This window comes from Patagioenas fasciata, chromosome 5, assembly GCF_037038585.1.
Source record: "Patagioenas fasciata isolate bPatFas1 chromosome 5, bPatFas1.hap1, whole genome shotgun sequence".
Classification (NCBI taxonomy): domain Eukaryota; kingdom Metazoa; phylum Chordata; class Aves; order Columbiformes; family Columbidae; genus Patagioenas; species Patagioenas fasciata.
In genome coordinates this window covers 60,963,247-60,979,072 of record NC_092524.1, presented here as the reverse complement: position 1 = coordinate 60,979,072, position 15,826 = coordinate 60,963,247, and the positions used below count along the sequence as shown (strand labels likewise).

At 40.8% G+C, this 15,826-nt stretch overlaps 1 protein-coding gene across 4 annotated transcripts in view; it reads right to left on the bottom strand.

Annotated features, from left to right (window-relative positions):
- Positions 1–15,826, bottom strand: part of KIF26A (kinesin family member 26A) — a 104,531-nt gene that overhangs the window by 72,072 nt on the left and 16,633 nt on the right. The window lies entirely within an intron of this gene.

The following is a 15,826-nucleotide window of genomic DNA, read 5'->3' as shown; positions in this document are numbered from 1 at the left end:
AAAATACTATGGCCTGACACTGCTGCCCTTGAAAGTACAGACATACTCAAAGCAACTGGGATGCAGCCAAAGGCCAGTGGCTCTGAAAAGCCTTTCTACAGCTCAGGCACCAAAATCATTGCCAAGTTTTCAAAAGTATGCAACACCAAATGCCCTTGCAGGAGCTGAACTCGCTTGACAACCTGAAGCAGTCTGCCAGTGATACTGCCCTTACAAAAACTAGATTCTTTTGAAATTTTAGCTCAATCTGTAGTTTCCCAAGTATTTCAAGTTTGCAGTTAGATCATTTGTTTAGTCGACAACAAGTAATTGAGAGCTTTCCCACTGCAAAAGAGAAACAAAGATACAAGCTTTAAATCTTACCTGCAGCTACTGACTTGTAACTTCCAAACTAAGCAAGGGGAGAGGATGCAGAAAAGCATCTGGATTCTCACTTAAGAAGTCCCTGAAGTAATACCCACCCATCTGTAACCTAATCCTTTCGGCGACAAACTATCCACAGAGTGCGAACAAATGATGACGAACAAATGATGAAAAGTCAAATTGCCAACAACCATCCTCAGTAATTACGTGCACTTCTGCCTGGCACTAGTTTCTGCAATGCAGGGGTACCCGGAGCAGTGTTTCAAATTAAATTCTTGATATAAAGATAATTAAAAAGAAAGAAAAGGAATCACTGAATGTCACGCTGAAATATACACTTAAATACAGACCTAGGTAAACAATATTTTAAAGGATGCTTTGGGAAAAAGGAATGTACTTTCCCAGTGCAAAATAATCAATGTTAATGATTTTTTGTCTTAATTGTCTTTCCAGATTTCTGCTGCACTGCTTACAAATTAGTTTTTATCTTACATGACATTGTGAAACATCCACTAATATCTTCTATATTGACAAATACTTTGAAGGCTGATGTTTACTTTCAACCATATAGCAGTCATTGTCAGAAAAAGAGAAGAAAAAGAGAACATTCAGCAAGTCCAGAGACTGCTCAATGTAATCAAGGACAAAAAAAGTGCTAATGGTAAATTTTTATTTCTTCTAAAAGAAAAGTTTCCAAGTAGCTGTCTATCTCAAGGGAGTGAAAATATGAGCTGTAAGTCTTCAAGAAACTCATGTTGTGAATTCATTCATTTACTGACCTAATCTTATCAGAATATAAACAATCAAAGAAAAACAAACACACAAAGCTTTCACAAAAACAGAATTCACCAGAAGTCACATCTCCTGAGAGTTAAGGGTCTCTGGAACTTGCAGTGTAATTTTGCTGTCCTTGGAAACAAATCTCTGAATAAGCAGGAGAGCAACTCATCTTTCCAAAGTAAGCAAAATGCACATGCATTAGAAAAAAAAAGACAATTAGATGTATTCTTAAGGCCAAATTCTAGTCGGCCCCTCTACCTGAATGTCTCACTACCTTTAGGCTGAAGATTCATTTTAGCCGATGGACTGTAGTCCTCTTCCCTTCTGTCCACTAGTAGTATTTCTTCAAATCTCCAATTCCTTTATTCTGTTTCTCACCACAACCTCAGGTGCTGCACACAGACATATCCCCCACTGACTCTACCCTGCTGAGGCTCAACCCGATGTCTTTTCATCTTTGGCATCCCAAAGAGCACATTTTCTTACTTATTTTATAAATACACTGCATCTCTTTTAAACAGCGCCCATCTTTCTAACAAAAGTCAAGCAATACGATAAATCTGCTAAAAAACGCGTGACCCCACACTAAAAATGGCTGCAGCATGTTTAGTTATTCTGCAGCCTCCACTGAACTCTATTTATTTCCATTTCCTGCCCACTTTAATGTACTTCAGTGGCCCGCAGTAAAGTTAAAGCAATAGGTGTCTGTCATAAAGATGAATAGTGCTATTGGAATGCATAATACAGTGGAAAGAGGAAATGAGAGCAATCTGGTTTATTTACATCTCAGACTCCCATCAGCACCTCAACCCACCTCCCAATGGTTTCAAGCCGCCTTTCCTGTTATCTTGCTGTATAGTCCCCTGCAATGATTTGGCTTTTAACCTCACAGAACCAGAGAGTAGGAGCTGATCTCCCGCATTTGTGTCCATGAGCCGGCACAACATTGGAGCAAACAGCCACACAGTGTGTTTAGTGGCAAGAAAACAAAATAAAGGTAGTAGTTGCGATTTAAAATAATTAAAGACACAAACAAAACAAAAGACCCCAAAGAGATCTGCTATCACAGTTAAATTTAGATCAACACACAGGAACCTGACTACTTCTGAAAAACAGTAATTACTGTATCGCAAAATATTACTTTTAATCTCCGTTCTTTACGATCTAATTAAACAGATATTTTACTTGCCTTTGGAAAATGTTTTTCTTAATTTCATTCAATTTTAACATTTGGTGTATTCTATAAACTGCACATCCAAACTAGCATGTAATTTTATGCTTATTTTTAATAGTGTACGACTTCATTTAAAAATGATGCCTTTTAATTTGCATGTTTATTGTTTGTTTTAAGTAATCCTTTAATTTTCCCTCTTGGGTCTGTGGCTTACTGTAACTTCACAATGCAAATTCAGTACTGATTTTGTTCATATGAAAACTGCATTTTCCAATGCCTGTTGTCTCCTTTTTTTTTTAGTTTTTTCTGCTTTCTTTTTTAATCTTCAAAGTAGTATCACTTTGAACAGCAGCAAGTGTTTGGTGAAACAGGTGCATACACATCACCACATAATACTTTAGTGTCTAAAAGCCTTTGTTTGACTATTACTTTCAGAAATAGCCACTCAGATGAAGCTCCCTTTCACAAACTCAAAAACTTTTGTTAGAAATTAGATGCTTTTAAAAAGATAAGTAGTTTTCCACCCTTGATTATGTCTTCCTTGAAACCAGAGAGTAAATTTTGGTTAGCCTATAAGCACGGTAAATCAGGAGATCACAACTTCTCTTCTCCCTTGAAAGTAAACTGAGTGCTTACAAAAAGTGTTAGCATGACTACTCTGGAAACCAGTGCTGATACCTTCATCACATTGAATGCTACCTGCTCCACAAACATCTTGAGTTCATTCAGGCTGCTTGGATAACACTGCAGCTCTGAATTTCATCATAAGGATGAAAACCAGGGAGCAGCACTGCTACACAGAAAACACGCTGCCTTGTCAAAATGCCTCACAAACATCAACTCTTAATACCTTTGTATTGGGAACAAAAGGATGTTTCCACTATTACGGTTATTTAGGCAGCAACCCGTGTTTTCGGAACGACAGATTGCCTTGTGAGAGGGACTCCTTCACTGATGAACTCTGGCCAGAGACCAGCATCCCGGCCCAGATAGCCCTGTGACCCAGGAAAGGAGTAATGCCCCCAACGAGACCTTCAGCATGTTCAAGCAATCCTAACTGCATTTGTCCCAGCAGAACCGTGCCCGTTTGTATCAGATGGACCTTTAAAGAGGGAGCTCACGAACGTCTGGACACCAGCCACAGTGAAAGCAACTTTGGCTTAGAAAAATTGGATGGGAAAAAAAGTGCTTGGAGCACTCAGGACATCTGTATACAAATCCTACAACTTATTCGATCCAACCATCTGAATCTAATTAAGTGAATGCTCAGCGGCAGAAGTTAGGGAGTGGACACATTTTCCAAATGAACATCATTAGCATAATGTAGATTTAAAATCAACTATGAAAACCAGTGCTTGGCATTGGATCACCCCCTCTTAGTGTCTCTTTCACTTGCTCATTTTATCCATTATTCGTTTGGTAAATGAATACTTGAGGACCATACAGAAATGATTTAGCTTTCACAACTGAAGGGCTGCCCATTGTGCACTCTTCTTGCAAGATACAAATTGCTGCCTGTAGTGCACAGTTAGCACACCAGGCAGTCTGTCTCCAGAAACAAAGAGGATTACACTTATTCTTCATCTTAATTAAAGTGCCACTGCCTCAGTTTAAGTCTTTCACCAAAAAAATGACTCCTTGGCTGAAAAACCTTGAGTTTGCATCTAAATTTAAGCAGTGCTGTAGTGGGTTAGAGTTTTTCCTTTTTCTCCTTGCTTAGCCTCACTCAAGGACAAAGAAAAAACACAACACCCCCCAAACCAGGATGAACAGAGGAGGAATGATGAAGCGTGTATTTCCAAGTCCCCAAGCACAACATACTGCCTGAAGAGTCTGCTCTGGTGTTTTTGCTTACTAGGTGGCACATGTGTCAGACACCACCTTCCTCTCCAAACTGCTCATCCCAAAGCAGCTCTCTAAAATGCATTATTTGGTGTGGTTTGTTTGGGCTTTCAGCAGAGGAACTTCAGCAAGCAAATTCACAAATTTGCCATCAGCTCCCTGTTGGAAAGTGGGGTCCTGGCACCTCCTGTATCTCTGGACTTGGATGGAAGTAAGGCCTATGGCTGTCCACTGGTTTCAGCCCATGTTCATTCTGCTGGCCCCATCTTACATTAGAAAGAAAAGTTAAACATGCAGACCCTAAGGGACATCTCCAGGTGGGGGACATTGCCCAAAGAATCAAATGATCCTCCTATGGAATCTCATTCGGATGAAGTATGATCTCAGCCATACAAACAGCAGATGGAGACAGACCATTTGAGGAGTGTCTATAGGACAAAACGCAGTTTAGAAAACAAGAATGCTGTGGGAAGTTCAAAGGAGTGTGGTTTATTTAGTTTAGAAGAAAGAAAACTGAACGAAGTCCTCCAGTACACAAAAAGTAGTTACCAAGAGACTGGTGACCAATTACTTTCCATATCCACCTGGGAAAGGAAAAAAAAATCATCCTAAGAAAAACTGTCAAACATGAGAGAATACTGGCAAGCACTACAGAATGATGTCAAGTAATCTCATTTCTTCATGACAGGTTCTGAAGAGCAGCTGAGAAACATCCATGGGAGGTGATCAAGAGACAGAAGGTCCCATTTTAGTGAAGGAAGCTGGACTACTTTTTAAAGATCTGAAGATCCTTTTCCAGTAACACATCTGTGGACAAAACTGTTGCTTGGGTTCAAGCGCCACAGACAGACAAAGAATATAGACTTCAAAATACTATTCTCAGATGACTATTCAGTAACCTATACTACCTTGCACACAGCAAGTGTTCCAACTTGCATCATTCCTGTTTTAATTCCATGCCTCTTGTCCTAGTTCTGACCCTCTATATCATCTTGAATAATTATTCTCCTGCTAAACACTCATAGCCCATCACCATGATGCCCAAAACATTCTTTATCATTAATTACACTACATATATAGTCCCTTTTCAACCTACCCTTACAGATGAAAAGAACATAACTGTTACATTTCATTCCCTACAGGTTCAGGGCATAATTTTAGGGATCCAAATGATATGCCTAAATTAGATGGTCTAAGTCAAACCACTCCTATCTGTCCATAACATTTTGGAAATAAACATCATAAACAAGATTGATTAAAACCTCAGAAATGAGAATTGGAGAAAAAACACACACACACCAGAGAGCACTAGCTCCATTATAGTAAATAGATCATCTCCTTGCAAAGGACTCAAAAAAACCTCATTGCAAAGCCCCGTAAAAGATGCTGTGAAGGAATGCAAACTACCCATTCCAAATTGCAAATGGAAGACATCTCAGGGTTGCTGTCAGAGTACACCAGAATTTTTTGTAACAGAATGGCATAAGATGAATCCGTAGCTATCTGCAGGCTCATCTGTCCAGACATCTCTAGATGCTCTGTCATCAACACATGTCACAGTATCTTAAAAAACTGTTCTCAGTAAACCTGCTGCTCCTCTGACCCTGAGACAATTCTGTCAGGTTTTCAGGAGTAACAACAGCAAAACAAAAGATACGGTTTCCCCCAGATACCCACATAAATGACAGATGGACAGAGATATCAAAAACCTAAATATATACACTGAACAAAGAACAACAAGGATCAGTTACTTAAAGAGCACCTGAAAAGTTAAAATAGTCCAGTGTGTTCTATGGCTATAAATTATGTACAAACTTCTCCTATTTCAATAGCTTCTTTAGATGAGAAGTTCAGCACCTAGCACCACGTCGTAGACCATGAACTAGTAGTAGTGTCATAGTAAGACACTACATAGAAACATAGCAAGAACAAGATCATTATTAGTAAGATACTCTTGCTGTTTTTGTTGATCCTGTTGGTCTTCAACAGCCACTACCTAAACAGTATTAGATAATCCTTCTCTACAAAACAACTTATTTCTAATAGTCCTATGTCAGATCGATAAATTGCTTTGCATAAGAGTACTTTGGTTTCCCAAAAGAACACCAATTTTTGCAAGGTGGGTGCTATCCTTTGATGATACAGCCTTGTAACAAGCCTTTCAATGACTATACTGCATTGTGAACAATGAAGCATGTATCCAGCCTTGAACCCTTAAAATACCTCACTGGCCACCAAAAGGCATTGCACATTTTCTACGGGACCTAAGCAACAAGTAAGAATTGCCTTTGTTGGCCCAGCAAAGCACACTCATGTGAGCGGGACACCACCAGTCCTGTGATTAATACCCACCTGTAATCCTGATGGTGAGAAGCCCTGCAGTGGTCCTGCAAAACCTGCAAGCTGGGCAACCTCTCCCCATCTGAAGGGCTGGTGTAATCAAACAGAAGCAACTCCCTTTGCCTAAGGTCTCTCTCCTACAAACACAAATCCATGTGGTTATGCCCACAGGCAGACAAAACACTCTCCACCCATGCTCAGAGCATCTTGAAAGCCATGTTAATAGGGTTTATAAACTCCGCTACCACATGGGATATGAACACATGGCCAAAGTGAGCTTGTATCTGCCTCTAACACACATCCATGTAGACATGCCCACAGATGGCTGGCTGAAATAGCTCTGTGAACTCTTTCAGGTTTCTCACACACTGAAAGAAAGCCTTATCTCCTGAGACACAGACGTAATCAAATACCTGGCAACAACTTTCAAAACCCTTCAAGCCAGATCCTATTAAAACCAGCACCTAAGAGATGAAAGGCTCTAGCTCATCCCACCAGTCACACTTTCAGGGTTCTTAAACATTTATGGTATCTAACATTGTTTCTACAGAAATTCCACAAAAGTAGACAATGCCTAACATCATAGGACACATATTTCCATTCAATTGAATGTACTACATAAAAGGATGTTTTTATTTTAATTTGTGTTCTGGGACCTTGGAAAATAAGCTGCCTCTTTCACCAACCTGCCTTTCCATTTCATAAAATGCCCATGAAACGCATGTTTGTAGTTGCTGCATGATAGGTTAAGTTACATCTTAGTGTGCAAATTCGTCCCTTCATTTTAAAACAAAGTTTTGGAGCAGTAGGTAATGTGCTATATTTGCAGTGAAACCCAAAAAAAACCAAACACGTCATCCAAGTTGCCTTGTTATTATTGTTACAGAGGTAAATACACATTTAAAAGCAGAAAACTGTGTGTAATCATGCCTTGCTAACATCCTTATAAAATCTGACAGCTTGTCAAAGAGCTCCCATTGTGGACAATGCCGAAGCAGCTCCACAGATCATTAGAGTTAAAGGCCAGTGAAGATAACCATCTTGTCCAGCCTCCTGCACATCACAGCCCTGCTAATTTCAACCAGAAGAGGCAGAGGCCCAGATAGGCTTACTTAACAAAAACAGATGCTTTGGTATTTTAAGCCACACTCACTTTTATTTGAGCCCACATGCCTCCCAAATCCACAGTACTTCTGAAAGAATCATGTTTTTTAAGGTGTAATATATATGAATAAAAAACATACAATCAAACAGATAGGGACAGCACTTGAGGTGACCTAAATGCAGAGCTGACACACACTGTTCTTGGTGCTGTGCAGTTTATATCAGCTGGGCCAGAAACTTTACTCTCTATGTTCAACTTGGAAAATCCAAATGGTTCATTCCAGGACTTTCAGCACCATCCTGGACACTGTCTACTGTTAATATTTGATTTACACTTGCAGTTCTAGTCTCAGAGAAACCCATTATGCAGGATATGCTCAAAGATGTGTGTTTTGCTTCACAAGACTGGTGCTGTGATTCACGGGGAAAAGCCGCACAGAAGGCACAAACCGGGATGTCACTGCTTCAGCTCCAACCAGCAGATAGTCACTGAAATAAATTAACATCAACATCTCGTGGAAGTTTCTGCATGAGGAAGCTAGGCAAATTTTATTCAAGACCACTGTCTCAGGAGCGATTCATCAGAATCCAAGGTAAGCCAAAAAATAAATAAATGAAAAAGGGACCAGCTAGAATAACAAAGCAGCAGGGCCAAGGCAGCAGCCACATGACAGCCAGAGGCATCTCCAGAGCAATCAGAACAACTGTCTGCAGATCTTGCCAATGAGCCAGATGCTGCTGCTGGAAGAAGGCTTGTGTTGATATAAACTCAGAGATGTGAGATGCTTAAAACCAAGAGCAATCAATCTTCATGATTCCCATGTGGCTGCCAAGCTTCACTATTATGCCACAAAGAGATGAAAACAAACTTCACAAAACACATGTAGATTCTACATGACTTCAAACTCCCCCCACTACTCAGAAACAAACCAGCAATTTGGGTGTAGCTATAAATGACCTGATGCTTTTCCTGAGTTAACAACAGAACCAGGAAAGAATATCGTTGGCTAAACAGCTCACTGCACACACACTGCCAGAAAACGAATGAACTTATCATACTGTATAGGAAATTCCTATCTTCCACACCAATTAGTGACCCAACAGTGATTGATTTTATAATCCCAAACTTGACTTACAAAGCCACTTCCTCTGGGGCCAACTTTCCATTACCCAGCATGTGGAAAATTGCATACACTCAGTGCACTATGAAAACCAAGGAAAAATAAGTGCTATTTAAACCCCAGTTCTACTGTGCCTCCACATTCCTGCTTTCCTAAGGGAGATGCACTTCTGACAGTTACTTCCTTTCCCTGCCCCAGCATCCTATCTCCACCACACACCAGCTGGGCACTCAATCAAAACAGAAACAACAACAGGAACTATTCAATACAATAGGATCAAAACATTTCTAGAGACTAGTGCTTCGCCAAGTCACTGTCCTTGAAGAGACCCTGCGACAACCCGCATCTTCCCTGTCATCGCAGACACCGTTACCGAAAGGGGCTCCACTTCAACCTGAAGCACCACAATACTAAAAATCATGGCTTTTTAATCAGAAGTCACTCAGTGGCAGGCAGTCACATCTCAGAACTGCAGGAGGCAATTAAACCAGGCAGCAGAAAGGTGAGAAAATTAACTGGCCAACAACACAGGCCAATGTTTATCCTTTATTTTAATCAAGCTAACATTAGCTCCAGTCTATAAAACCAGAATTGCATTGCATGCTAACTACCAGTGTAATCACAGAAACAGCACCACAATGTGATTACTGGATGCTAATTCTATCTTATAAAGAGTTAAAGACAATCAAGTACATGTAATAAAGATTTACATGCAGTTTTCCACTGACCTGGAAACAGCTTCATACATTAATAAGTTAACGTTACTGCCAGGAACAAAGCAAACAGTTGCATCTACATGATAGAATACATGAAACATGAGAGCCAGATGTTGGGTCCTTTCATCAAGGAAGCAATTATTTAATTCCTGGGAAAATATTTTCTCTCTCATTGTTCCATCAATACATAATATAGCTCATGGAAGACCCAGTCCTGGCTTCAAGGCCTGGTCTAGGTACAAATCTGCAGCATTGCACAGGGTCTCCTTTTCCTGCTATGTGGCTGCTTCTGAGCAGTAAGCACAGGACAACTGGAGACATCCTCAGATTGCACCCACGTATCTCCCTGTTCCATGCACAACGGCACAGACCCCACAGTGACTGCAAAGAGAGACTGTGCCTCCTCTCACACCTCTCAAGGAAAGTTGGTTCTCCATGGATGAACATAACAAGGAACACCTGGCAGCTGCTTATACTCTCCATCACACTTGCTGTCCCCCAGCTCCCAGACATGAGGGGTCACTTGGCCACCAACCTAAGCACTTGGCTCCCCACTCTAAGCACCACTGCTGGTCTTTGGTGAGTCATTTTGGCCATACCCTTCTCACCTGTTTTCCCTCCTCCCAAATGACAACAGCCATCATCTCTCATAGATGAACACTCAAGAACCACCATTAGCAGCCACCCAAAGATCATAGGATACCATGGGTTGGAAGAGACCTTTAAAAATCACCTCGTTCAGCACTGAGAAAAGAATGCTTAGAGGAGACCTCATCACCATGTTCCACTATGTACACGGTGGCTACAAAAAAAGATGTAGAGTTCCTTTTTACAAGGAATTACATGAAAAGGATGACGGCTAATGGGTACAAGTCACTCCTGGGAACATTCCAATTGGACATAAGAGGGAAATTTTTCATTATGAGAACAATCGGCCATTGGAATAATGTCCCCAAAGAATCAGTGGAGTTCCCAACAATGGACACTTAAGATTCAGCTGGACAAGGTGCTGGGCCATGTTGTCTACGTTGTGCAATTTGCCAAGAAAGGTTGGCCCAGATGATCCTTGTGGTCACTTACAACCTGGTATTCTATGATTCTATGATGATTCTAGTTCCCATCCCTCTGCAATGAACAGGGACATATTCAACAACAGCAGGTTGCTCAAAGCCCTGTCCAACCTGACCTTGAACACTTCCAGGGATGGGGCATCCACATCTTCTCTCAGCAACATGTTCCAGTGTCTCACCACCCTCATAGTAAAGAATTTTTTCCTTACATCCAACTTAAATCCACCCTCTTTCAGTTTAAAACCATTACGCCTTGTTCTATCAGTACAGGCCTTGGTAAAAAGCCTCTCTCCATCTTTCTTATAAGCTCTCTTTAAGTATTGCAAGGCCACAATAAGGTCTCCCTGAAGACTTCTCTTCTTCAGGCCAAACAACCCCAACTCTTTCAGCCTGTTTTCATTGGAGAGGTGCTCCAGCCCTCCAACCATTTTTCATGGCCCATGCTTGGCCTTACCGCAGGGTGCTTACAGAAAGAATAAAGGTAAATATTTACACACTGGTCACATCCATAGGCCCAGCTGGGTCTAAGCCTCCCTGTGTCAAATTCGCAACTCTAGAGCATTTCATTAATTTACAAAAAAATATATATATAAATCACAAAATATACAGTATTCTACACAACAAGCGATTCAGCAGTTCTGCTAACTACACTATGGACATTGTAACTGAAAAAGCACATCCCCCCATAAGGCTACTCTGAGGCTGTCGCTAGATAAAACAGCCAGACTCAGCCTGAAAATACCATTTATAAGGTACGCTCCTGAACAAGACACAACAGAGAGAACCACTTAATAAACAGATTCATTAACTAGGAAACATCCCTGCAGCAATTAAAACTTTGCAAAGTACTATAATGTACACCTGGTTATTGCTCTGACATCTGCTTAGGTTTTCTACAGGTTTGTAAGTTGGACCAAAGAGAAACATAATTGAGTTTATGGATGTATCATGACAAAAATGACAACAAGGTAACTGTTAACTGTTCATGAAAAATTGCATAAAAACTCAAAGCATGCATACTGTTTGAAATGCTTAAAATTCACCACATTTTATAATGAACCATATACAACCAAATGGGGTTTCTCCTATTGCTGAAGAATAATTTTATTCTGAACTAAGAAGCCAATCACAAAATGAGAGGAATTTCATAGTCTGAACAATCACAGTTGTGCTGAGCACATTTTTAGGCATATGGCAATTTTATAATGGTCATTGGGGATGAAGAGCTAAAATTCTGTTGCAGACTCTGAATTTAAGACATTTCACATAAAACTGCACATCTCAGGAAACAGCCAGTATTCCATATATGTAAATGCGACTACCTCAAAATATGAATGCTATTTTCAGTACAAGGACCCAATTACTCTATAAAGGGTCCAAACAAGTAAAACAATTTGTCTGAAGGCATCACTAAAAGAAAACAAATATAATGAGATCTGTCTTAAATTTACATGGTCTGAGTTACCTTGACATTATGCAGCTACAATATGTGATCCAACGTTCCCAAGTAAATGCCCTGATTACTATTGTAAGTCTGTCATTTAAACAGTTCCTTCCTGTTTAAAATGTAGAAAGCCAAATGCATTTTCCCACCACTAAGCATTGTGTAAGGCTCCTTTCTCTTCCAGCAAGCTGGCTGAAGATGGATGAGCTTCCAAACTGATATCATTTTTAATTACGCGTTTTTCTCTCATTACTAATTTCCTAAACATGTCTCTAATCTTGCAGTGAAATCTCTGAGCACAGTAGGTGTATCCACATACATCACACTGTAGAAAATTAATATGAGATAATGATCAGGACTGCGATCACAATATAACCTGAAACAAGCAAGATACACTACAGGTGATACATACTCGTTACACTCATTTCAAGTGTTTCTGGAAAGCAGCTGTTAATGAATAGTTTCCCTCCCACATCCTGGAGACAATAATGCAGTTATTGGGGTCTGGAGGAAGGAGATGCTTCAAGCAACCTCCCCTTTGCACTTGCCACCAGGTAGTTACAAGCTTATGATGCCCAATGCATATTCACTCCCTTTATCCTAAAAACTCCATCAAGAAGCATTGTTTGCATAAGGGAGAGATGACCATCTGCTCCTCTACAGAAGATAAGCACAAGAAGCCCAGCTCCCTCCTGCCATCAGGGGTCTGCCAGCTCCCTCCACTGTGGACAAGGTCTCCTGGTAGGGCTGTCCTGTCTAAAAGCACAGGAGAGCAGAAAGCATTGGAGGTGACTACACCCACCACACAAGTAGGAAAGCACAGGCCCACGCACGCCCCACGTACCGAAAGGGGTCACACACCCAGCAGCTGTCTGCATCAGATCCTCTTTTGGTGGACAGGAATCAGGACTACATATAGACCTGTCAGCTTAGGTCAACCAAGTGTCAGCCAATTATGCACAAGGTATCTTATTACTCAGGTATCTCTCACTACCTGAAAGACATTGCACAGCTAAACGTGTTGCAGCATTCTTTCACCACTAAACCAACAGGGCAAGACAGCAACTTGTAGAGGAAAAAGAAAAAATATAAATAAAGGGGGGCAACAACTGTCACCAGGCTTTCTCCCCAGCTAAACACATCACACACCAAATTCTTAAGAGAATGATGCTTTCAGCACACCAGCTGTCTTCTCGTCGGCTGACACTTCCCAAATAAAAGAGGAAACTCCTAGGAACTGTTCAGAGTGGCTGACATTTAAGGAATCAAATAAAGCAAAACAAGATAAATCACAAGCACTTAAATAAGTTTATATCTTCTAAGTGGTCTTAAAATATGTCACAAGTATGACTTTGCCTACTTACTCAAAGAAAAGGGAGCACTGCTGTTTCACAGTCAAAAACATGAAGGTAGAGAGAGATTAGAAATATAGTTGAAGTATACACACGAAATTAATGCACATAAAAACCTGTGCATACATAATGAACACCAACAGGAGGGTTCTGGTGTATATGAATGCAATTCACTAGTCTGTAATCCCATGCTGAGCAAAATGCATATGCTAAATGAGGTAAGTATATCAAAAAATGTAATGCTAGCTGACTTGCCCTAGGTCGCTAGGGAAGCCTGTAGCACAGAGAGTGCGAGCAGGCTGGAGTTCAGATGTTTTACAGTACTCACACATACTGCCATGGAAGCTGGCTGATGAAAAATGATGAATATGATTTCACATTTTCTTCTCAAACAAAAACTCAAGAGTTTCCTCAAACTGCTACCAACATTTCATCCTGGTTTTCTACCTGTTGTCTATCTACTGATCAAGATCCAAAGGTTTAAATCCAGCCTTGACTTGCTCAAGGACTTGATGAAGAAATTTAACCTCCTAGGAGAACACTGGTTCTTCTTGAAAACAAATATTTCTCTTCAACTAAACTTCAGTCATTCAGCAAAGGGAAGGAAAAGCTGGGGGATGCCTTCATTTTCTTTCCCACAAAGTCTTGAAAGGACCATGAAGAGGACAGGTACAAACCCAAGGCTCCACCAAAGCTTTGCTGTGCACCACTTTGACTGGAACCAGCGCCCACATCAGACTTGTGATAACGCTGAGCAACACAACCTTCCCCCTCAAGCGAGAATTAACTGACCACTGAACTCAAGGCAAGCCTTTCAAGTGACTTCACTGGGTTATGACTGGGCTCCTACTTTTTTTTTTTCTTTAAATTCTTGTTAGCATTTGCTGACAACAACTTACCAACCAGAGGGACAGGTTCTTTGTGGGAAGCTGTTTCGGCTACCCCAGTTAATGCCTTAATCCGCAGACTGAAGCAGGTCAGATTATCTACACAAATCAGAGACAACATTATGCTTCATAAGCTATTTTACTGCTTCAGTAAGGAGTAAGCACGTTTTTATTTCTTACTATGTTTACCCATTACCTCACCAAGCGGCATTATTGTTAGTCTTTCTGAGGCTCTCCTAGAATAGGAACGTATAAAACAGGATTTCCTCCAGCTCTGCATACCTACTTACTCCAGAGTCATTAATGACACAGGACTGGATTAAACAAAGACTTAACATCAAATGAGCATTCAAAACAGGTGGGAACAAAAATTTATCTGCCTAGAACACTGCATCTCTGCTTTGTTTTTGAAAAAAATGCCAATGAGGCACAAATTGGCTTTAAAGACCACTTTTACGGGAACGTTTTCATTAGAAAAATGGAGGAGCTAAACACTTGCATGCGGGTCATGTATCCCAGCAGGCTCCAAATCAAGTTTATAGCAGCTTTTACATAGCAAACTGCAAATCAAATTGTCCTTTTCACTGGAGATCAGAAGTAACTTCAGTGCAGTCAAAAGGAACTGCAGAAAAGATGTGAGTCTGCAGAAGAATCCTCCAAAAACCCAAACCAACTACATATTGTGTTTCATGTGACTACAAGCAACAGTTGAAGTATCCAAGGTACGTAACACTGCTCAACTCTGAGGTTTTTAAAATACCTCTAACCAATACTTTAAATAAAACTTATAGATGTATATATGAAGAAAAATACAAGTGGTACTGCTCCACGATTCATAGAAGTTGATTCCTTGAATTGTTACACCATTGGGGTGTCAGAAGGACTCATTTCCCTGACAGAATGTGACTCCCAGCAGATCCCCCGCCACACGGTGACGTGAGGCCCAGACCCATCACTTGGCTCCACAGGACAGGTCACTGACAGCCCAGCACAGCCCGCTTCCCTTGCCCTTCCCTCAGACAGACACATTAACTCAGGGTACCCTTTCAGAAGCTACCCTGTAAGCACATCTCTCCTGAAAATCAACAGGAATTTGGAAAAAAAAAAAAAAATAGGCAAACAATGAAAAAAACCAAGCCAGAGGCTACAGACTGTCCATACAAGTACCCTATATAGTGCCAAAGTCTGTAAGACATGGAAGAAATAACCAAAAAGCTACAAGGATAATACTGCCTGGGTTCAGTGCTTAGCATCCAAAATTACCTTGGCAGTCTCTTAAAGACCTTGTACCAGTGGTGTACACAAAAGCAGAGGCAGCCAACAGGCTGGGAGAAGCACACAAGCAACATAAGGATGCTGGAGGAGGAACACTGCTGCTCTGTTTAATGCTACCAGCTCCTGCCTGCCTGCCTGAGGACATTTCCTACCTCTACCTACAAACACAGACATTAAATAAACAGTCTTTGAAGATAAGGAAGCTTATTCTAATCTCACTGATGTCACTCCTGTATTGTACTCAGCTGAGCTACAAGACTCCTGGGTTAACTAACTCCTCTGTTAGACATGGATTGCCTTAACTCTTGGCTCTCACGCAGATTTAAGGAATCCTGTTGACGTACAGAAAGAAGTAGAT